Genomic DNA, 25450 nt, shown 5'->3' with positions numbered 1-25450 from the left:
CTAAAATACATCTTCTATGCCAGTGATTTTCAACCACTGTGCCGCGGCACATCAGTGTGCCATGAGATATTGTCTGGTGTGCCGTGGGAAATTATGCAACTTCACCTAATTGGTCCAAAAAATATTTTTTGCAAATCAATAATCATAATAATGTGCCGTTGTCTAGTGCCTGTGCTGTGTAGAGATTGGCAGGGTAATCTTGTAATACTCCATAGCAGTAGGTGGCAGCAGGTAGTTCACTGCTTTGTAGAAATCGTAACGCGTCGAGGATGGTTTGTCATGATCCCAATATGCAGAGCACAGCGGGAGACAGCGTGCAGGTAAAAAGTTATGTAACGCTTAAACCAAAAATTAACAAAAGGCAAGTCCCACTAGGAAAATGTACTGATGCATGGGGATGGCTATGTAAAACAAACGTAAAACTGAACTGGCTACAAAGTCAACAAAAACAGAATGCTGGACGACAGCAAAGACTTACAGCGTTTGGAGCAAAGACCGCATTCACAAAACACATCCGTACATGACATGACAATCAACAATGTCTCCACAAAGAAGGATAGCATACGCACAACTTAAATAGTCTTGATTGCGAAAACAAAGAGGATGCTGGCAATAGCACTCAAAGGAAGGCGTGAAGCTGCTACAGGAGAACACCAACAAAACAGGAAGGGTCACCAAAATAACAGCGCAAGGCAGGAACTAAAGCACTACACACAGGAAACAACAACAACAAACTCAAAATAAGGCACGACAACCTGGTGGAGGTTAATTTTTTAACCTTTTCTGCTGGTGGTGTGCCTCCGTATTTTTTTTAATGAAAAAAATGTGCCTTGGCTCAAAAAAGGTTGAAAAACACTGTTCTATGCAATCACAGTTTTCTATCTGACACAGTGGTGACTTCATTTTCACTAAATTCATAAATTCCGGTCTTCTTGTCCACCTTCCAAATCACAGTGCAGACAACCGTCGTACAGATGGAATTTGTCTGCTGCCCATGCAAATGTCATCACGCTACCTGTGCCATATATCTTCATTAGGACCGCGCAGCAAGCCATCTGGGGAAATTTCCTCCAGTTTGATGGGAAAAGTCAAGTTTTAGCCTCCATGTAGGGGGCACAGCGGCAAATCCGAATGCATACCGTGCGCAGAATTATCCTATTAGTGGCATTTAGCTTTTACTATGTGCAAGACCCCCGTAGAGTGTGTCCGCTTGTCTTGGTGTGTTTGTTTGCTGGCGAACCAGAGAGCTTAGCATGGTGATAAATGTGGTGCAGCAGTGCTGCACATTGGCCCGATAGAGGTTGAAAAGAGGTGCGATTGTAGTTTGGAATAAGGGAATGTGGATAGTTCTAATAGGTAATGAGGGACTTTGTACCGAGCACCCGAGCGCAGGGGGCCTTATGCTTTTGTAAAATGTTAATATTTTTTTCTGCCATTTAAATATTTAATTCATAAAAAGAAGTCATAAGTGTTAATATTAGAGATGTCCGATAATGGCTTTTTTGCCGATATCCGATATTCCGATATTGTCCAACTCTTAATTACTGATTCCGATATCAACCGATACCGATATATACAGTCGTGGAATTAACACATTATTATGCCTAATTTTGTTGTGATGCTCCGCTGGATGCATTAAACAATGTAACAAGGTTTTCCAAAATAAATCAACTCAAGTTATGGAAAAAAATGCCAACATGGCACTGCCATATTTATTATTGAAGTCACAAAGTGCATTATTTTTTTTAACATGCCTCAGAACAGCAGCTTGGAATTTGGGACATGCTCTCCCTGAGAGAGCATGAGGAGGTTGAGGTGGGCGGGATTGAGGTGGGGGGTGGGGGGGGTAAGAGGTAGCGGGGGGCGTATATTGTAGTGTCCCGGAAGAGTTAGTGCTGCAAGGGGTTCTGGGTAGTTGTTCTGTTGTGTTTATGTTGTGTTACGGTGCGGATGTTCTCCCGAAATGTGTTTGTCATTCTTGTTTGGTGTGGGTTCACACTGTGGCGCATATTTGTAACAGTGTTAAAGTTGTTTATACGGCAACCCTCAGTGTGACCTGTATGGCTGTTGACCAAGTCTAGTTTTATTGTACAGTGCTTAATTGTACTTGACTATTCGAAAGTCAATTCATAAGTACAAGTAGTATGTCTACCTACTAGGTTTGTACGGTATACCGGTATTGGTATAGTACCGCGATACTAATGAATTATATTCGGTACTATACCGCCTCCAAAAAGTACTGGTCCCCCACCCCCTGCCCCTTCGTCATTGTCACGTTGTGTCATTGCTGGTTTACGAGCAGACGAGCATGTTCGGCAGCGCATAATCACAGAGTACTTACAAGCAGACACTTACCCAAATAAACAGGAAAAAAACGTCCCCGGCCAGCTGGACCAAACAGTCCATCGAGTGAGTCACACTTTAATATTGATCATGATACATGCACCACAACATGGAGAAAATTATAACTGGGGATCTGAACACAGATATTCAACGCAAAGATGCGCCTGTCTTCAGATCCTTCAGCAAGTTTTGTAATCTGCACGGTCTTTCCCAGCTAATAGCGCTACCCACAAGGGTGTCTGATTCCACCCAATCAACCATAGATCTCATTCTCACTTCAGACCGGCCTGAAATAAAAATAGTGGGGTCATGATCTGTGGTCTTAGCGACCACTATCTAACCTTCTGCACCCGTAAAATAGCTAAACCTAAAGCCAATGGCCACATACCAGCCCAATCCAGATCCCTCAAAAAATACTCCAATGACAATTTCAATTTAAAATTAGATGAGTGGGACTGGTCCCCTGTGCTCGCGAGCAACCTGGTCGATGTTGCTTGGGATCGCTTCAAAACGGTGTTCCTTAAGATACTAAATGACATGGCTCCCGTGAAAACAGTCAGGATCAAAGCCCGCTCGGAACCATGGATGAATCCGGACCTATTAGCTGCCATAAAAGACAGAGACAGGAAATACTCTGAATACCAAAAATGTAAAACAGAAGTAGATAAACAACCCAATAATATCAACCTCAAATTACTCCTTTCAACTCTCAAAAAGCAATGCAATAAATTAAGAAATAAGTCAACCAACCTGACTAAATCCTTAAAAAAAATTACATTAACGACAAAATAGAGGAAAACACAAATAAGCCACGTGAGCTCTGGAAAATTCTCAAAAACCAGCTTCCTGGTTGCAGCCAGAAACTTAAAACAAGACTCACCAACATCAGCATCAAGGAGGGTGACTCCCTCATTACAGACAAAATGGAGGTAGCTAGCAGACTTAACATCTTTTTCACCAGCATAGCCGCAACTCTTGTCAACAAGCTGTCCCACCACTCTGGTCGCTTTGGTGTACAACACATTAAAGCCTTCTACAGAAAGCTAGGCGTATCCAACAATGATTTCAAATTAGAAATGGTCACAGCTGATGAGGTGTTTAAAAAATTGAGCGCGCTCCAACCTAACAAGGCCACCGGCCTTGATAATATTCCCTCCAGATTCCTCAGGGACTCTGCCTCCATCATTGCCCCGATCATCACGCACATAATAAACCTATCAATTACACAAGGCCAAGTACCAAAAGATTTTAAGATAGCAAGAGTAACTCCCCTCTTTAAAAAAGGAAGCAAATTGGAACCTGGCAACTACCGACCTGTTTCTATTCTCAGTTCCGTTTCGAAAGTAATGGAGAAAATAGTTTATGAACAGGTCGATAGTTACCTTGCCACTAATAAACTCATGTACAAATTCCAATCCGGCTTCAGAACTAACCACTCCACTGACACATGCCTTCTCTATCTGACCGACCACATCAAACATGAGGTGGATGCGGGCAAATACTGCGGCATGGTCATGCTGGACCTTCAGAAGGCCTTTGACACCGTTAACCACGCTATACTGTTGGATAAGCTCAGAGCAATCGGATTTAACAAAACCTCATGGAGCTGGATGCAATCTTACTTGGAGGGGAGGGAACAGGTGGTAGAGGTGAACGGCACCGTGTCGTCCCCCCCCCCTCTCGGTGAGCTGTGGAGTCCCCCAAGGCAGTATATTGGGACCTTTACTGTTCCTAATATACATAAACGACATGTCATCGGCATGCGACTGTGAATTGTTTTTTTTTGCGGATGACTCTGCCTTGCTGGTATCCGGCAAGGACAAGTCACAGGTGGAGGAAATCCTCAGTGCTGAGCTCTGTAGAACTAGCATCTGGCTCGCTGACAACAAGCTATCCATACACTTGGGTAAAACAGAATCCATCCTGTTTGGGTCCCACATCAAACTTAAGAAAGTCAATGACTTCACCATAAAAGTAGGTGACATTGTTATCACCAGGAAAGATGAGGTCACCTACCTAGGTTCCATTCTAGAGGCTAACCTTTCCTGTGATAAAATGGCAACCAAGATAATCAAAAAGGTTAACCAACGAGCGAGATTTCTCTACAGAATTTCCTCTCTGGTCAACAAAAGCACCTTGAGGATTCTGGCGGGAACTCTCGTTCAACCCTTTTTCGATTACGCATGCACCTCCTGGTACCCTAGCACCTCCAAAACCCTCAAATCTAAACTCCAAACATCTCAGAACAAGCTAGTCGGGTTACTTCTAGACCTCCACCCCAGATCCCACCTCATTCCTACCCACTTCTCTAAAGTGGGCTGGCTCAAGGTGGAGGACAGGGTTAAACAACTTGCACTGAGCCTATAAAAAAAGTCTATAAAATCCGCTACACCTCCCTGATACCGAAGTACATGTCAAACTACTTCCTTAACGTAAATGACCGCCATAACCACAACACCAGGGGGTGCTCCACTAACCACGTTAAACCCAGATTCCGAACTAACAAAGGTCTTAACTCATTCTCTTTCTTTGCCACATCAATGTGGAATGCGCTCCCAACAGGTATAAAAGAAAGGGCATCTCTATCCTCCTTCAAAACCGCAATAAAAGTTCACCTCCAGGCAGCTACAACCCTAAACTAACACCCTCCCCGGATTGCTAATAATCAAATGTAAACAATCAAATGCAGATACTTTTTATTTTTCTTATGCATTCTGATCTTTCTCTCTCTCTCTCTCTCTCTCTCTCTCTCTCTCTCTCTCTCTCTCTCTCTCTCTCTCTCTCTCTCTCTCTCTCTCTCTCTCTCTCTCTCTCTCTCTCTATGTCCACTACTTGATGTCCATATCCTCCCCCCCCCTCCACACCCCTGATTGTAAATAATGTAAATAATTCAATGTGATTATCTTATGTGATGACTGTATTATGATGATAGTATATATGATAGTATATATCTGTATCATGAATCAATTTAAGTGGACCCCGACTTAAACAAGTTGAAAAACTTATTCGGGTGTTACCATTTAGTGGTCAATTGTACGGAATATGTACTTCACTGTGCAACCTACTAATAAAAGTCTCAATCAATCAATCAAAGTGTGTTATTACAACTACAGTACATACGCTGTCTGGCTAGCTGCGTACATACAAAACATGAAATGTGGGCAGATACTGTAATATGATTGTTCATATTTTTCAGTCAGTACAAATTGGAGTCGTATCGCAGTGGTGTGCAAACTCAAATGCATTTTGTGCTAACGTAGAAGCTAGCTTAACTCTTTCCGTAGTAAGCTTTTATGTGTTAGTACGATAGAAAAAGACTTCCTCAGTGTTCACTCTTACAATGACAATGTCGGTTACGGAACGTAAATAAAGTATTGGTGACGGTTTTTAATGCGTTTTTAAAGTGATTTAGTGGAAGAATTGATTGCTCCCATTAGCTGCATTGCTAGCCACCAATAACGAGACAATGTTTACGTTGGAATGCAAAAAAAACAAAAAACCTTTTGTCCTCTCATCCTTCATAAAGATTGTGAACGACAGGCAAACTTTAAAAACATGTGCAGTTCCCCTTTAACACTCTGAAGTAAAGGAAAACTTGACATATTTATGATCATATTTAAGTAGATAATGACAGGTTAGCTCAGGGGCCGCATGGTGGAAAATCTATTCCCTCGTGGGCCGGACGATTAAAATAATGGCATTATAACTTAAAAATACAAATAGGACAAGTTCAGATTGTTTTCTTTGTTTTACTTCGGCCCAAAATAGAACAAGCAAATAATCCTCTTGACAAAACACTTCAAGTTAGTTAAATTCTGAAGGAAAAAATGTAAGAAAAAACTGTAAGTCGCAACCCGTCTAGGATTGAACAAAAAAACTAAATAAAGCATAACTAAGAATTATTCTATGTTTTAACTACCTCATTTGTCATTTCCACTATTCACTCTCTTTCAATTTGCACAGAAGACAATCATTTTCACAGAACTATATCAATGTGTAGTGTCTCATGCAGCATTTTAAGTGTTTGTTTTACTCCTGTTTGTTTTAAAGCCCCACTTTACCGTGTACCTTATGCTCTGTATACTTGTTCACCCTGGTGTAAATTATTTGCTTGCCTAACAGAATTGCTATTGCAACATCCAGTGGACAGTTTCTTTCATTTAAAAATGCAGATCAATTTACACTTAAGGCAGCACGGTTGTAGAGGGGTTAGTGCGTCTGCCTCACAATAAGAAGTTCCTGGGTTCGATCCTGCGCTCGGGATCTTTCTGTGTGGAGTTTGCATGTTCTCCCCGTGACTGCGTGGGTTCCCTCCGGGTACTCCAGCTTCCTCCCACCAGGCAACACTAAAATTGACCCTAGTGTGTGAATGTGAGTGTGAATGTTGTCTGTCTATCTGTGTTGGCCCTGTGATGAGGTGGCGACTTGTCCAGGGTGTACCCCGCCTTCCGCCCGGATGCAGCTGAGATAGGCTCCAGCACCCCCGCGACCCCGAACGGGACAAGCGGTAGAAAATGGATGGATGGAATTTTACACTTTGCAAACTCATCTCGCGGGCCGGATTGTACCTGTGATCCGGCCTGCGGGCCGCATGTTTGACATCCCTGGGTTAGATGATTATCTAAATTCATATTATGGCCACTTTGTATTGAATTTGTTTGTAAAAAAAATAACAAAAAAAATCTAATTATTTTCAGGGTTTGTCTAAATATGTTAAACCCATCTTTAAAAAGTCAAAACCCTAGTTAATGTTTTTACATGTGTTTTAAAAAGCTGGTTTCAACCACATCAATGCAATAATTAGGTTTTAGTGCATGTCAACATACCAAGTGTGTGTGTATGGGGTTTAGGGTGGGATAGGGGACCCTTTACGAGTCTTGTGTATGTAAAGATCCATGGGGAGTTTCCTCCTGTCTTTTTCCTCCTTATGACTGTGTTTACACGTGTGTGTGTGTGTGTGTGTGTGTGTGTGTGTGTGTGTGTGTGTGTGTGTGTGTGTGTGTGTGTGTGTGTGTGTGTGTGTGTGTGTGTGTGTGTGTGTGTGTGTGTGTGTGTGTGTGTGTGTGTGTGTGTGTGTGTGTGTGTGTGTGTGTGTGAGATGGAGCAACAGCCTCTCACACTCGGTTCCACTAAAACTGACATTCCACCTGCCTCATCTGCCCCTCCCGTCGCCCCCCGGCTCAGCGAGTCGTGGCATGGATGCAGTGGCGCGGGTGATAAGACCAATATTACTCTGGGATAAAGGCGGAATTAGCTTCCTGCTGGGGAAAATGGGAGCTGTATGCTGTGATTGAAAGCCAGGGGGAGTTGCAATGCTGGATGGGGGCCTTGATCTTCTCCAAAGGCTGTGTGTGTGAAAGTATTTATGTATTTTTCAGAAGTGAGGGAAGGGTGTTCCTTCTGATAATATTAGACTGCTGTGAGATTAATGAGCTTTATAACCATGAGCTTCCAGCTACTGACCATTAATTGCTCCATTTATTACTTGTTTTGATCGCGCACCATCCTTCTTGACTTTTAATAACGTCTATTCCTGGCTGTAGCTTCTCCTTTAAGATCCTTCCTGAGATTTGGGAACATGGTCAAATGTTTCAAGATAGACTTACATGATGCTAACAGTCACACACTAGACTCCGCCTGCATTGTAGTTAATGAAACCGACTGTCTCCAGATGTAGTCTAGTTGTTATGTGTACAGGAGGAGAAAACGGCACAGACAACAGGGGCGTAGTATAGCGCTATGTTTTATTATATATATATTTACAATATATATAATAACAAACAATAATATAATAAACTAGAGAATGGAGTGTGACTAAATCCAAGAGTGTATGGTGTGAGACTATGTGTGGGAATTAATTGCTAAGTGTTACCGTGAGTGTTGAGCGAGAGGCAAGTGCAAAAGGTCAGGGCAGGCTCGTGATCCGAGAGACAGGCAGGAAGTCGGGGGCGATAGAGAGGCGTCAACAGGTCCGTGTCCAGGCGGGAGGTTGAGATCCAAGAGGGGCAGCCAGAGAACCAGAGAGGAACAACAGGGAAGACACATTTGCCGCAGGAACGACACGACGGAGAGAGCAGGATTTGCATACAGCATATAATACGGCTTAATGTACAGGACAGGTAGCTACGTTCTGGCCCGGAACGCAGGTCTGCACTGGCTTAAGAAGCCCAGTGAGCTCATCAGCGACAGGTGTGCAGATTGCAGATTGATTGCAGCTGCCTGCTGCAGCCGCAGTGGCGCGCAGGTGCGCTCTTGGAGGCGCAATCAGCAGAGCGCACAGATGAGTGCGCATTGACATGCGCCCGGGCCGTGACCCTAGTCATGTCATCACCTATGACTGCAAACTATGACTTTGCTTATGAATACACTAGATATGTTTATTTATTTTTTATTTTTTTATGTTATTTATTTATTTATTTTTTTGTCATAAAAAATTACAATCATGTGTACTTACGGACTGTATCCCTGCAGACTGTATTGATCTATATTGATATATAATGTAGGAACCAGAAATATTAATAACAGAAAGAAACAACCCTTTTGTGCGAATGAGTGTGAATGAGTGTAAATGGGGGAGGGAGGTTTTTTGGGTTGGTGCGCTAATTGGTGCACTAAAAATAAAAATATATATTATTATTTATTTTATTTTATTTTTTCTTGTGCGGCCCGGTACCAATCGATCCACGGACCGGTACCGGGCCGCGGCCCGGTGGTTGGGGACCACTGCTTTAAATGACCAGAATATATATAAAATATTGTTATTATGAATGTGACTGTTACAACATTACATGTATACTTACACCATGTATGTATTTACAATGTTGAAGGAGGTTTTTGGATGTTTTAGAACGCTTTATGGGTGCAATACACGCAATGACGTAATGACTCCCATTAGCTCCTTTGTTAGCTGACTTTTGCTAGCATTTATTTACTAGTTAGAATTAGAGGTGGGAATCTTTGGGCAACCTCACGATTCGATTACGATTGAGGAGGTATGACTCGATTAAACATTTATTATTGATGCATCATTAATTTATGTTTATGATGCAGTTTTAAAATGTGTTTTCGTTTCACTAAATAAGCGTTTGTCACTTGCAACATTTAAAGATAGTGCATTTATAATAAGAAACAGTTAAATGAATTCCCATCACATGTACAAATTCCGTTTCCATATGAGTTGGGAAATTGTGTTAGATGTAAATATAAACGGAATACAATGATTTGCAAATCCTTTTCAACCCATATTCAAGTGAATGCACTACAAAGACAAAATATTTGATGTTCAAACTCATAAACTCTATTTTTTTTTTTGCAAATAATAATTAACTTAGAATTCCATGGCTGCAACACGTGCCAAAGTAGTTAGGAAAGGGCATGTTCACCACTGTGTTACATCACCTTTTCTTTTAACAACACTCAATAAACGATTGGGAACTGAGGAAACTAATTGTTGAAGCTTTGAAAGTGGAATTCTTTCCCATTCTTGTTTTATGTAGAGCTTCAGTCGTTCAACAGTCCGGGGTCTCCGCTGTCATATTTTACGCTTCATGATGCGCCACACATTTCCGATGGGAGACAGGTCTGTACTGCAGGCGTGCCAGGAAAATACCCGCACTCTTTTTTTACGAAGCCACGCTGTTGTAACACGTGCTGAATGTGGCTTGGCATTGTCTTGCTGAAATAAGCAGGGGCGTCCATGAAAAAGACGGCGCTTAGATGGCAGCATATGTTGTTCCAAAACCTGTATGTACCTTTCAGCATTAATGGTGCCTTCACAGATGTGTAAGTTACCCATGCCTTGGGCACTAATGCACCCCTAAACCATCACAGATGCTGGCTTTTGAACTTTGCGTCGATAACAGTCTGGATGGTTCGCTTCCCCTTTGGTCCGGATGACACTATGTCGAATATTTCCAAAAACAATTTGAAATGTGGACTCGTCAGACCACAGAACACTTTGCATCAGTCCATCTTAGATGATCTCGGGCCCAGAGAAGCCGGCAGCGTTTCTGGATGTTGTTGATAAATGGCTTTCGCTTTGCATAGTAGAGCTTTAACTTGCACTTACAGATGTAGCGACAAACTGTATTTAGTGACAGTGGTTTTCTGAAGTGTTCCTGAGCCCATGTGGTGATATCCTTTAGAGACTGATGTCAGTTTTTGATACAGTGCCGTCTGAGGGATCAAAGGTCACGGTCATTCAATGTTGGTTTCCGGCCATGCCGCTTACGTGGAGTGATTTCTCCAGATTCTCTGAACCTTTTGATGATATTATGGACCGTAGATGTTGAAATCCCTAAATTTCTTGCAATTGCACTTTGAGAAACTTCTTTGTCACGTGTTGCTGGCATCAAATTCTACAGTTAATGATTATTTGCAACAAAAAAAATGTTTATCAGTTTGAACTTCAAATATGTTGTCTTTGTAGCATATTCAACTGAATATGGGTTGAAAATTATTTGCAAATCATTGTATTCCGTTTATATTTACATGTAACACAATTTCCCAACTCATATGGAAACGGGGTTTGTATTATGTTAAAAATAAATATGTGCAAAACTGGAACATAAGTGCCCTAAAATAAAGGAGCTGATCGGACCTCTTAGTGAGGTGGCTCGTTGCAGTCAGCCAAATTTAAAAAACAGTCTGCATTACATTATTTACAATAGATATAACGATTATTGACGCATACTAATCGATTTTATAATCGTCCATGACTGAATTGAGATTAATATAAAGATCGATTATATAAAAAGAAGACAAAAACATGTGTGTGCTTGTTTCACATTAGGATTGTGAATAAGTAAAATTAAAAACAAAAGTGATGAGCAAAAAGAGGGCACAATCCACTTAGTGTGTTTGCTAAATTTATGCAGAATATATGCTCATTATTTGAACAAAGGCGGGGATGCAAACATTATCATTCAGCGTTCGCAATGTGATTCATCAAGACTGAAACTGTTCTACAGCCGCTGTTTTGCACTTTCTATTTAGTATGTCTAGAAAGTATGTGCAAACTAACACAGTTATGCACAAATTGCTGCGAGTAAGGAGGTGATCGTACTGCAAAGACAGACGATGAAGAGAGACCCTTCCATCCGTGTGCATATTTGGAATGTCAGAAATAAAAATTATAGACATTGTTTATTCAGCAATATAATTTTATAGCTGCTGAATAACTCAAAGGGGACTTTTGCCTATCGTTCACATTCATTATGAAAGACGTGGCGACGGATGTTTTTTTTTTTTACATTTTGCATTCTAAATATTGAATAAATGCGATAAAAAGTCTGCTTACAATGGACCCTATGGGAGCAGCGCAATTACGCCTACAAAGCCCTTAAAAAAACATCCAAACACCTCCATTGCGGTTTTATATACATTATGTAAGTATATATGTAATGTAGTAACGGACACATTTACAATAACATTTAATATTTACATATTTTAATCATTTAAGCGTACGCGGCGCATTAATTTCAAAAACGCACCACGTTTGCTTTTTTTGAGAGCCAACAAACATAATAAAACATCACTTACTGTATAGTTTCTGCTGTCATTATGCCGACTACTAGGATGTTCATATATTCCCATTGAGCTGAAGAATGACTCATAATCCTCACAAAGAAACAGGGTGGGGTGCGGGGAGAGCAAGCGTCTTTTTGTGTCGTACTCGCCAGTTTCAGGTCCTAAATGGCTGTCAAAGTGTACCAACTTGTTGGAATACCTACTCAGACTTCTTCTGTCCAGGTGAGAGGCATGATTTATGATCTAGAATAAACTTCCAGGGAGCAAAGAAGCAAGGAAGCAACAGACCACTCGATGATGTAAACACAGGCACACAAGCTTGTGATCACAGAGCCGCTATAAATAATTTGTCTGTGTTAGCGCTTATAATAACAAAATCACAAATACTTGGTTAATATTCAAGTCACAAAATGTAAATGGAGTATTGTTGGCGCTTTTTGGATGGTTATTTATTGAATTTTATGAGTAAACTATTGGAGCTCCCAAGCGGACTTTTATTTACGTTTATTTAATATTTAGAATGCAATAAATAAAAAATGCGTCCATCGTCATGTCTCTCAATCATTTTGAACAAGAGGCAAAATTCCAAAAAAAGTGCAGTTCCCCTTTAAGGGGCGGATTAAAACAAATGAAATTGATTCGTTTTGGTGTCTGTGTGGTGTTCCGTTTTTTTTTTCATGTATCTCCTTGCAATCAGAATTTTCTTCACATGATGATCCAGAGGCACCATTACAACATGGGTGCCTCCTAGAACGTGTACTAAAAATAGGTTTTGTTGTCTTAATCACACTTCTGTATCACCCAGAAAAGGAGGTTCATTTTATATTTGTACTTGTCTGCTGCATATTCCACTACATAACAAAACAGCACAGGTTGGACCGTTGGAGCATATAATGTCATGAATGTGGAGGAAAATGAATGAACGGCCACCAATAGCACTTGTGATATTTTATCATGTGCGCACATGATTTACCACTTATTTAGATCTTAGAATATCAGGCCCAATGTTACTCCAATTTCCCTGACTTTGTAGATTCTTTGGACCCGTACTGAAGAGATTCATATTCCACCTTCTTAAATGAATGACATTGCCACATTATATCAGCAGGAAATGTAAAAAAAAACAACCTGCAAGTGTCATACTTGAACCTTTTGTCTATCTAAAATTGATATGGCGGTTAAAGTACCCGACACGAAGCAGACTGCATGTATTGTATATATGGACTCCAGTGGTGCCCACTACAGTTTTACTCACATGGACATCATTGTTAGGTCGCCGTTTTTATTCCAAAAATTGTAAACAGCCTCTAAATGTCTGTTTTATAAAAGGTGATCAATTTCCATACCATATAAACCAAGCAGGCTTCAGTTAAAACCCCCATTGAGACATGATTGAGCCCATTTTGTAAAACAAGTCACTGCCTGAGGGCTGGGAGGTTGAGGTGTGATGCGGCCTATCATTGTGCGGATGAGGGTAAATACAGTATAAAAGGAAGAAACTGAAATATTAATAAGGGCCTGACATGGAGCCCTGTGGCTCTGTAACCCGGCTACCACAAGGTGCTTTATCATTCTGGGCTGTAATTGAGCACTAGCAGAGAAAGAGACAGTTGCCTCCAGGGCAGCTTGCAGGAACCAGACGCTGCCCTCCAACCCAGGACCTCCCATGACGCCTGACAGGTTAAAAACTGAGTTCAAAGGAGTCTTGTGTTAAATGGACCTCATTTGTGCCCAAATTCACCTCAGTCCACTGAGACTTTCAACATATCATTTGATCAAAATGTGTTCTCCTGTATTGTTATGTTTGTTATTTTACTACTACTGCGCACAAAGCAGACTGCTACATAGGGCTGCAACTAACGATAATTTTGATAGTTAACGACTAGTCGGATAATAACACGTACACATATTTAATGGCTCTAATTTTTCCATCGACTTTTAAATGCAGTCAAGTTATTTTAGGCATGTGCTTACCAACAACAAAGATGACTAATTCATTCATAAATATTTATTTATACTGCAACTGTGCTGCTCATTCAGCTGTTACAAACATTAAAATGACTATTAAAATGTTTCCATTAAAAAGAATGAAAAGGCAAAGTGCTTAAAAAACCCAGAAAACAATGAACCGCTAACAGTTAAAATAGCAGCAATGAAAACAAACAACAAAACATAAAATCTAACTTTCTAAAAGAAAATCATTTTATCCATCCATCCATTTTCTACCACTTGTCCCTTTTGGTGTATTGACTATTGATTAACTCCTGGCAGTTTTAGCACTCTCATAGACTCAATGTGTTGAATTCTATCCATCCATCCATCCATTTCCTACCGCTTGTCCCTTACGGGGTCGCAGGGGGTGCTTACGCCTATCTCAGCTGCATTCGGGCGGAAGGCGGGGTACACCCTGGACAAAGTCACCACCTCATCACAGGGCCAACACAGATAGACAGACAACATTCACACACTAGGGCCAATTTAGTGTTGCTAATCAACCTATGTGTTGAATTCTATCTTTGATTAATTCTTAATGTTGGCTATTTAATTGATTGTATGTTTAATCTTGTGATACACTATATTGCCAAAAGTATTTGGCTACCCATCCAAATGATCAGAATCATGTGTCCTAATCACTTGGCCCGGCCACAGGTGTATAAAATAAAGCACTTAGACATGGAGACTGTTTCTACAAACATTTGTGAAAGAATGGGCCGCGCTCAGGAGCTCAGTTATTTCCAGCGTGGAACTGTCATAGGATGCCACCTGTGCAACAGATCCAGTCGTGAAATTTCCTCGCTCCTGAATATTCCTAAGTCAACTGTCGGCTTTATGATAAGAAAATGAAAGAGTTTGGGAACAACAGCAACTCAGCCACGAAGCAGTAGGCCATGTAAACTGACAGAGAGGGGTCAGCGGATGCTGAAGCGCATAGTGCAAAGAGGTCGCCGACTTTCTGCACAGTCAGTTGCTACAGAGCTCCAAACTTCATGTGACCTTCCAATTAGCCCACGTACAGTACGCAGAGAGCTTCATGGAATGGGTTTCCAATGCAATGTGTTGTATGCAGTGGTGTAAAGCACATCACCACTGGACTCTAGAGCAGTGGAGACGCGTTCTCTGGAGTGATGAATCACACTTTTCCATCTGGCAATCTGATGGAGTCTGGGTTTGGAGGTTGCCAGGAGAACGGTACATTTCGGACTGCATTGTGCCGAGTGTGAAATTTGGTTGAGGAAGAATGATGGTGTGGGGTTGTTTTTCAGGAGTTGGGCTTGGCCCCCTAGTTTCAGTGAAAGGAACTTTGAATGCCCCAGGATACCACAACATTTTGGATAATTCCATGCTCCCAACCTTGTGAACAGTTTGGAGCGGGCCCCTTCCTCTTCCAACATGACTGTGCACCAGTGCACAAAGCAAGGTCCATAAAGACATAGTTGACAGAGTCTGGTGTGGATGAACTTGACTGGCCTGCACAGAGTCCTGACCTGAACAGAGCCTGGCCTTCTCGACCAACATCAGTGTGTGACCTCACCAATGAGCTTTTGGAAGAATGGTCGAAAATTCCTATAAACACACTCTGCAACCTTGTGGACAGCCTTCCCAGAAGAGTTGAAGCTGCAATAGCTGCAAAAGGTGGACCGACATCATATTGAACGCACGGTTCGCATTTGTTATTGTGCCTTTTTTTTAACGACATCGCAAATTGACTCTGCTTTAAAAAAAATACTTGAATTGATGTCGACCATGTTTAGCTCGCTGACTTTGGCTAACATGGTAGTTAAAGTTATTTTTCACACTTGTTGGCTAGCTAACAAGGCACAAGACAAGCAAACAATCTTACCGAAGCTGAGTCCGCATCATCCCTCCAGACGTCCGTCATCATTCTTCCGCTTTAAATGCTGGCGTATCACAAATGTACAGCCATAAAAACAAAGTCCGCTTTGCAAAATGAGCGATGTATTCATGTTTTTTACAAGAATAAAATCAAATGTTCTCACACTTTACATGTTGTGTACATGCGAGTGGCCAAGCGGACCTGCTTCCGCACGGAAAAGCACGAGTGATGATTGATTGATTGATTGAAACTTTTATTAGTAAATTGCACAGTACAGTACATATTCTGTACAATTGACCACTAAATGGTAACACCCGAATAAGATTTTCAACTTCTTTAAAGGCCTACTGAAACCCAATACTACCGACCACGCAGTCTGATAGTTTATATATCAATGATGAAATCTTAACATTGCAACACATGCCAATACGGCCGGGTTAACTTATAAAGTGCAATTTTAAATTTCCCGCCACACTTCCGGTTGAAAACGTCTATGTATGATGACGTTTGCGCGTGACGTCACGAAGGCAACGGAAGTATTCGGATACATTGTATCCCAATACAAACAGCTCTGTTTTCATCAAAAAATTCCACAGTATTCTGGACATCTGTGTTGGTGAATCTTTTGCAATTTGTTTAATGAACAATGGAGACTACAAATAAGAAAGCTGTAGGTGCGATCGGTGTATTAGCGGCGGACTACAGCAACACAACCAGGAGGACTTTGAGATGGATAGCAGACGCGCTACCGTGAGTACAGCTTTGGCTTCCAAACATTTGATCGCTTGCCCGTACGTGCGTGTCGTTATGTGCATGTCATGTACGTAACTTTGGGGAAATATATGTTTCTTGCCGACTCTGATGGCGGCCGGGGTGTCGTCGAAAGCTAAAACGGCCGCCGCCGCCGCCGTCCCGTAGCTAAGTTAGCTTCAATGGCGTCGTACGCAACAGCATTGTTAATCTTCGCCAAGCTGGAAAATATTAACCGTGTATTTACATGTCCATGGTTTAATAGTATTGTTGATCTTCTGTCTATCCTTCCAGTCAGGCGTTTATTTATTTTGTTTCTATCTGCATTTAAGCACGATGCTATCACGTTAGCTCCGTAGCTAAAGAGCTTCACCGATGTATTGTCGTGGAGATAAAAGTCACTGTGAATGTCCATTTCGCGTTCTCGACTCTCATTTTCAAGAGGATATAGTATCCTAGGTGGTTTAAAATACAAATCCATGATCCACAATAGAAAAAGGAGAAAGTGTGGAATCCAATGAACCCTTGTACCTAAGTTACGGTCAGAGCGAAAAATGATACGTCCTGCACTGCACTCTAGTCCTTCACTCTCACGTTCCTCATCCACAAATCTTTCATCCTCGCTCAAATTAATGGGGTAATCGTCACTTTCTCGGTCCAAATCTCTCTCGCTGCATTGTAAACAATAGGGAAATGTGAGCAGCCCTCCAGCTTGTGACGTCACTCTACTTCCGGTAGGGGCAAGGCTTTTTTTTTTATCAGCGACCAAAAGTTGCAAACTTTATTGTCTATGTTCTTTACTAAATTCTTTCAGCAAAAATATGGCAATATCGCGAAATGATCAAGTATGACACATAGAATGGATCTGCTATCCCCGTTTGAATAAAAAAAATCATTTCAGTAGGCCTTTAAGTCGGGGTCCACGTTTATCAATTCATGGTATGATGTCACGACTATTCTCGTCAAATATAATTGTCGGCGACAAATTTTATTGTCGGCAACGTTGACCAATCGTTGCACCCCTACTGCTACAGTATATTAATGTAAAAACGTTGTTGGTTCTATTGAAGTCATTTAGCAACACAACCATAAGCCTGGTGCTTCTTTTGGATCAGATCTGATTCACCCCACCAGTGTCAAATGTGTTGCCATCCAGAAACAGCCAGTACTCCACTCCCATCGTCGTTTCCCCCCTCAATGCTGACCCTTTCAACTCTTCTCAATTAGTAATCCCCTCCTCATGGAGTGGCCCATGGTGATGCCATGCAGGCTGGGAAACCAAAGTATCGTCTTTGCCAATGAACCATGTGCGCTTGCCAGTTGGCACGGAAACAAGGCAGTCGGTGAAAGACCAGCGGGGTCAGGATGTGTGGAGGGATAGAAATTGGAACAAGGAAGGATTGAGTTGTTTTTACGTTTGAATGTGCAGCGTTGAACTCATTTTTACAGTTGTATGAGAGTTAAGTAAAGTTACAAAGGACTTAAAGTTAGTATTGTTTGCAGATGATACAACTGCATTTTGTTCAGGAGAGAACACACAGAAAATATTACAAATAATAACAGAAGAAATTAACGCATTAAAAAGATGGTTTGAGAAAAACAGACTATCTTTGAATCTCAGTAAAACTAAAATAATGCTATTTGGTAACAGTAGAAGAGAAAGTCAAACACATACAAATAGACGGAGTAAATATTGAAAGGTGTAATAATAGATGATAAAATGAATTGGAAATCTCATGTAAAAAATATACAACATAAAGTAGCAAGAAACACGTCAATAATGAATAAAGCAAAACATGTTCCAGACCAAAAATCACTTCATATTCTCTACTGCTCGCTAGTGTTACCATATCTGAGTTATTGTGTAGAAATATGGGGAAACAACTACAAAAGTGTCATGTCTGTGTTCATGTTTTTGTTTGGCCATGTGCTGTTTTGTTTTTTGGACACTTCCTTAGTTCCTGGTTTCACTTCCTTGTTTTGTTTGTCACCATAGCAACCATTAGTTTCACCTGGTTCACATTGTAATGTCACGCACCTGTTCACGGTTAGTCACGCACCTGTTTTCACTTATCATGTCACTATATAAGCTTTTCTGTTTCTGTTGTTCGTCCTGGCGACATCACACCCTCTCCACACAAATTTATGCTCTGCACCTGTTTACCATAGTTCTTGTTTCATCTCATGCCAAGTAAGTTTTGATTTAATGTTTATAGTTTTTATGCCCAAGTGCATGTCTTTTGTTTCATAGTCTAGTTTTCTACTTCCGCATTTGTGCGCGCCTTTTGTTTGTACCTTTTTGTTTGAGTTAAAATATTAAACATGTCCTCACCTGCACGCCACGTATGGTCCAATTAATTTGCACCACGGGAGAGCAAACCACGCCACAGACCCAGTATTGACACAAAAGTACACTTCCTTCATTAACGGTGTTACAAAAAATATCAATTAGAATAATACATAATGTTGGACATAGAGAACATTCAAACCCTTTATTTATTAAATCCCAATTATTGAAATTCAACGATTTGGTGCATTTGCAAACAGCTAAAATTATGTACAAAGCAAACTATAACCTGCTACCCAAGAATGTACAGCAATTCTTCTCAACAAAAGAGGAGAAAGATAACCTTAGTGGAATATCTAATTTAAAACAATTGTATGCTCGTACAACACTTAAAAAGCTTTAGCATATCAGTATGTGGAATTTAATTATGGAATGGATTAACCAAAGAATTCAAACAAAGCACCAATATGATTGCCGCAGTTGGGAGAGTGGCCGTGCCAGCAACCTGAGGGTTCTTGGTTCGAACCCCACCTTCTACCAACCTCGTCACGTCCGTTGTATCCTTGAGCAAGACACTTCACCCTTGCTCCTGATGGGTCGTGGTTAGGGCTTTGCATGGCAGCTCCCACCATCAATGTGTGAATGTGTGTGTGAATGGGTGAATGTGGAAATAGTGTCAAGGGCTTTGAGAACCTTGAAGGTAGAAAAGCGCTAAACAAGTATAACCCATTTACCATTTGATTCAGTTTAAGAGACTGTTCAAACTACAAGTGTTCACAAAGTACACAGAACAAGAATTATGATCTTGAGCCCTTTTTTTCCTTTTTTTTATTGAGACAAAGTGTCATGATCCGTTACCCGGATCATGGCATGATGTATGTTTTTGGTAATGTTTCTGTGTTAGTCTGTTTCCTGGGGGCACCCTCTTTCCCTGTTTACTGTTGGTTTCCATGGGCACTGATTCTCCTCACCTGTCTTAGTTTAGCAATTAGTGTTCCCACCAGGTGTTTTGGTTAATCACTCCCCTTTATAGTGTGCGGTCACCCAGCAGTAGTTGCTGGGTCAATGTTTGCTGTAGGCAACAGTTACGTCTTATCTTTTTTCTCCTCGCTGTAGCTAATTTGACACAGTCTAGCTTTTCTCGTTTTTTCACCTTTGGTGACATTTGGTTTTGTTCTGCTCCACGCTTGCTAGCGTCCTCAGTTTTGTATTTTTGGCTTGCCTTTAATTTATTTAAAATACTTTATTCTTACCTGCACACTCCGCCTGCTTGTCTTCTGCCTTGGAAGAAACACGTCAATTGCAACCATGCGTCGAAGCCGTAACACAAATATTATTTATGTATTTAATATTTGTTTGCTTACTATGGTATATTATTTATTTATTATTTATTTGTTCACTGTTCCGTTACAGCAGTGGTTCTCAAACTTTTTTTGTCATCCCCCACTTTGGACAAGGGGGAGTTTTCAAGCCCCACCTGCCCCCATCTCCCCAACAGAACGCTAATGCCAAGCTTAACATTTTCAAATTTATTGAACATCAAGTAACATCAAGCTGTATACATTCAAACTCAATAACATAAAATAACATCAAGTTCAATAATACATAAAATAACTGTGCAGCTGTGGTATAACTTGCTTCAAGTTCAATAATAAATCAAATAACTTGCATCAAGTTCAATAATAAATCAAATAACTTGCATCAAGTTCAATAATAAATAAAACAAAAGTGTTAAAACTTGCATCAAGTTCAATAATAAATCAAATAACTTGCATCAAGTTAAATAATAAATAAAACAAAAGTGTTATAACTTGCATCAAGTTCAATAATTAATCAAAAGTGTTATAACTTGCATCAAGTTCAATAATACATCAAAAAAAGTTGTTATAACTTGCATCAAGTTCAATAATAAATCAAATAAAAGTGTTATAACTTGCATCAAATTCAATAATAAATAAAATTAAAGTGTTATAACTTGCTTCAAGTTCAATAATAAATCAAATAACTTGATGCATAATAATAAATAAAATAAAAGTGCCACTTTGCAATCTTTGCAAAAAAAAGGAGGAGCTATGCATTTTGGCAAGACAGGCCGAGTGAACAGGGGCGCCGCTAGGGATTTTGGGCCCCATGAAAAGAATCTTTACAGGGCCCCCAACACAGCGGCAACATTTTTTGATGCTATTTTACATACAATTATGCATTTTAATGGTATTCTGAATACAATGGAATTAATTTTGAGTCATTTATTTGCTGCACCACTGATTCTTGAGACTGTGGTAAAATGTATTATATTATTATTATTATTATTATTTCAACACACACAGCTGCTCACCTCCTTCCTCATGTGGGGGCACTGGGGCTGATTCAGGGGCAGGGGGACTTGGGGTCTGACAGACAGCTGCTGCTGCTGCTGGTGCATTTGACTCTGTTCAGAATGAGGCATCATTTTGACAGAGGGGAGATCAACTATTATTGAATAAGAACAGCTTGATAAATGTTTGACTGGATTGATTATTTAACTAATATAGCAGTAAAATGTAAAAATCCAGAGTTTTCTTGAGCTAACATGGTGAGAAAAGTGAGCTAGCTTATTACTACCACAGACAGGGACAAAGTTAATATGTATAACTTTCCACCACAACTAACAAACCCACCTTTTTTTGGGAAATATTGGGTGACATATTGTCGACCCTTCAACTCCTTCTCCTCTCTTATTTTATTTTCCTTTCTTTTTTGGCTGCCTGATTTTTGAGGCATACTGCTGTCTCCTCTGCTTTGCCCGCTGTGGCGCTGTCTGTGACAAATCGTCGTGCTCTACCTGCAGCTGATCCAGTCGGACTGAACCATTTTACGTAAATAGAGGGGGGAAGGGAGGGCCCTGCAGGTGTTGATGCTTCCAAAACAAATAAAGGTATTGTTACCAGGACATGGAAAATAAAACATGTGTGATTGTATGTTAGTTAATAACTTAGTGTCATTATTTTTTTCTGTATTATAATTTCATCATCATTAGGGGCCTCTCTGGGCCCCCCTCCATCATGGGCCCCTAGAATCCGTCTCCTTTACCCCCCCTTTTCGGCGCCCCTGCAAGTGAACATGAGTTTTACAGTACTCCAGCATTAGTGGCTGCAATGAGCCTGTTTTGCACTGCACAGCTTTTCAAATCGGGGTTGCAGGCTTGACACTGCCACTGTTAAAACCTCATTGAGTTCGGGGCTGAGCTGGCTTGACGCGAGTGCTTCCCGGTGAATGACACACAGTGTGTCCAATGCGCATTTGGCGCAACCCTCTTTATTAGAGCCTGCAGCCCGTTTCTTTACCCTGCCATGGTCTGTGCGCCATCAGAGCAAAAGCCCACACAGTTTTCCCATTTAAGGTTGTGTTCTTTGAGGAAACTGTCCATTATCTCGAACAGCTCATCAGCAGTGGCTCTATTTTTTATGTATTTGCAAAACAGCAAATCCTCGCACAGTGACTCGCCATTCACAGAGCTTCCGCTTAGCCCCGCCCCAATAGTTACTGTTGCTATGTCTGTCAAACTTGCGCTCCTACCTAGAAATTTAAAGTCTACAGGAAAAATAAGTAATTTACATTTATTTATATAGCGGATTCCACAGACAGAATCACAAAGTGATTTACAGTGTGTATAGAAAATGAAAGCATAGTAAAAAAAAAAATCTTAAGAATATAATTTAAAAAAAAAAAGAAAAGTAAAGTGAAATTTCCTCCCGTTCCTCGCGCCCCACCTGTCATGTCTCTATTCCCCACCAGTGGGGCGCGCCCCACACTTTGAGAAACGCTGCGTTACACTGCAGACCTGGGCATTCTGCGGCCCGCGGGCCGCATCCGGCCCTTTGTACGTCCCTGTCCGGCCCGCGTGAGGCCAATTATAAATTACAAAATACATTTTAAAAAGTATCTATTTCGAGTGTGCAATACAACGGTGCTGCTTTTGTTTTGAAAAGCGTTATTTGTATTACTTCCGTGCGGACGTATGCTCGTGTGCGCAGCGGCAATCACAAATACAAAATAAATAAAAAAAAAACATCTTTGTCGTGCGTGCAATACAACTGTGCTGCTTTTATTTTGAAAAGTGTTATATGTGCGTATGTCCTGTGAGGGAAGGCGCACAGCGACAAGTGATGCACGGTTATCCCCGAGACGCTAAAAAGAGAAAAGTTGATGACGAATGGCATGTTTTAAAAAAGACATGGACTGCCAAGTAAAGGTATAGCTGTGTGCTTATTTGTGGTACACATGTTGCTGTGTTTAAAGAATATAGTGTAACGACCTGCTGAAGTAGATGTTGTCTTCTTGAGTTGCGTAAATGAGAAGTGAGGAGACGTGCGTGTGGAAGGAACGAGATATGTTGAGCTGTGTTAGTATAGCTTGCTCAATAAAAGTTTAAAAAGAGCGTCAGACTTCGTGTGCACTTCTTCTGGACGCTACAATTGGTGTCAGAAGTAAAACTTTGCGCATACTGCACTGTTTGTGTGCTACGTCATCGGGAGGAACGTGCCACGTGAGGAGCTCGCCGCAAAGAGAGAGAGAGACAGAGAGAGAGAGAGCGTTTACAGGTGCAGCCACGCTGCTTGCCACGGGGGGAATTCCGCCCTCAATGAAGACTCCCAGGTTTGATGGCAAGGCGAACTGGGAGGCATTTCATCCCACTTGTGACATCAATTGTAGCGTCCAGAAGAAGTGCACACCAAGTCTGACGCTCTTTTTAAACTTTTATTGAGAAACCTATACTAACACAGCTCAACTTATCTCGTTCTTTCCAAAAGGAAAACCAATCCTCACTCCTCATTTCCGCAACAGCAACGCTTCTTCCTTCTTCGCCGATCACCTTACAGGCGTGCTACGTTCACAACAAAGAGGATGCAGGATGAAGTGACAGAAATTGAAATTTTTGTATTGTAATATACATCAGGAAGTGTTGTGTAAGAAAGTGTTAAAAATAAAACCATCAAAAGCCATCTGCTTTTGTATAAAGATAAGTTAGGTTAAATGAAAATATTATTATTATCTATCTTACGGTATATCAAAAATGATTTGAGCAAAATTTAATTGAAATATTGTCGGTGTGGCCCTCCAGCAGTGCTCGGGTTGCTCATGCGGCCCACGGTAAAAATTAATTGCCCACCCCTGCGTTACAGAGAACAAGGAAATTGGATAAAATTGCTATGGTATAAAAAGGGGTAGGATTAAATAAGCTCTGCTTCTTCCTACTCCTTTTCGGACGTGCTGTAATGTAACAACTGGAAATATGTGATGAATTACATTGTATCGTATGCATGTTCGACATAAACCTGAACTGAACTGAAGTATAGTATAAAAACGTTTCTGAACTTGTAAGGAAAAACAGGACTTGTTTCTCAAGAAAAAAAACTATTTAATTTTAAGTTTAGACACAGGTTTTTCTATGCGAGATTTAAAAGACAAGTTCTCATCGATAACAATCCCCAACTTTACTACTTTATTGTTTGGATTAGGGTTGGGCGTTATATTGAATATACTCGATATATCGCGGGTTTGTCTCTGTGCGATATAGAAAATGACTATATCGTGATATTCGAGTATACGTTCTCACGCAGTTGTTTTTAGCTGCGGGCATTACACTACAGGCTGTTCTCACTCTTTCTTGTCTGTCCTTCTCACAGAGAGACAAAACAAGCGCACCTTGTTACATACGTCACGTACTGTCACGCGTGTAACGTCATACGCCCTCGTGGAACAGAGAGGTAGCGGCACAAGTGGTGCAAGCGGAGCGGTGCGAGTGGTAATACGAGAGAGAGAAGGTGCAAATCTGGTAACAAATGGAGGAAGAATAATTAATTCCCAAGAAAAACAGCACGGGGTCCATCGTCTGGCGGTGGTTTGGCTTGAAGCGGGAAGATGTTGAACGGACAACCGTAATATGTCAAGTATGCGGCAAAAGCGTTGCTACAAAAAGTAGCAGCACTACTAATTTGTAGCATCATTTGAAAAGTCACCCGCTAGAGAATGAAGAGTGCTTGAAACTCCGCATGTCAACATCTCGGCTGGTGCCACACCAACAAAATGCCAAAGCAACCAGCACTGACCCAATTGAGCCTGGCGTCTTCCATTTCCAGATCAACACCGTATGAAATTTTTTTTCAAAAAAAGGAGATAACGTTCGCAGTAACCTACCTCATAGCGAAGGACATACTCTATTTGATTTCCTATTATGCAGTTAATTTTCATTTTACAGTTTTTGAAATATCTTGTGTGACATTATGCACAAAAGTGCACTTTACTTGTTTTAAACTACTGTAGTGGTGTTCTGTACAAAAAGTGCACTTTAATTTAGTGTTGTTTTGATATGTCATCTTAGTGACATCATGCACAAAAGTGCACTAATAGCTTGTTTTAAAATGTCTCTGACGATCTTGCACTTTGTTTTAAAATGACATGAATGTTTGTACCACTGCTTAATAACTGTTTAATAAATACCGTTTTGGTAAATTGACTGCATGAAAGTTTAAAATTAACGTATGTTAATGCAGTATGAACAAGAATGTTTTAATGTAGACACAAAGACAGAAGTGTGATCATACAGGTGTGATTATATCCATCAAGTGTTAATTCAAGGCTAAGGCAAAATATCGAGATATAGATCATGTGTCATGACATGGCCTAAAAATATCGAGATATTAATAAAACGCCATATCGCCCAGCCC

The 25450-nt window shown here is 40.8% G+C and overlaps 1 long non-coding RNA gene across 1 annotated transcript in view; it reads left to right on the top strand.

Annotated features, from left to right (window-relative positions):
* The window catches only part of LOC133634042 (uncharacterized), an 81778-nt gene extending 60165 nt beyond the window's left edge, over window positions 1–21613 (top strand). The window contains exon 4 of the long non-coding RNA XR_009821870.1: window positions 21500–21613. This is a non-coding gene — a long non-coding RNA (uncharacterized LOC133634042). The remainder of the gene's footprint in view (window positions 1–21499) is intronic.
* The last annotated feature ends 3837 nt before the right edge of the window (window positions 21614–25450 follow it).

The sequence above is a fragment of the Entelurus aequoreus genome, linkage group LG18 (assembly GCF_033978785.1).
Source record: "Entelurus aequoreus isolate RoL-2023_Sb linkage group LG18, RoL_Eaeq_v1.1, whole genome shotgun sequence".
NCBI classification, from domain to species: domain Eukaryota; kingdom Metazoa; phylum Chordata; class Actinopteri; order Syngnathiformes; family Syngnathidae; genus Entelurus; species Entelurus aequoreus.
The sequence above is the reverse complement of the archived record's forward strand: the minus strand, read 5'-3'. Positions and strand labels throughout refer to the sequence as shown.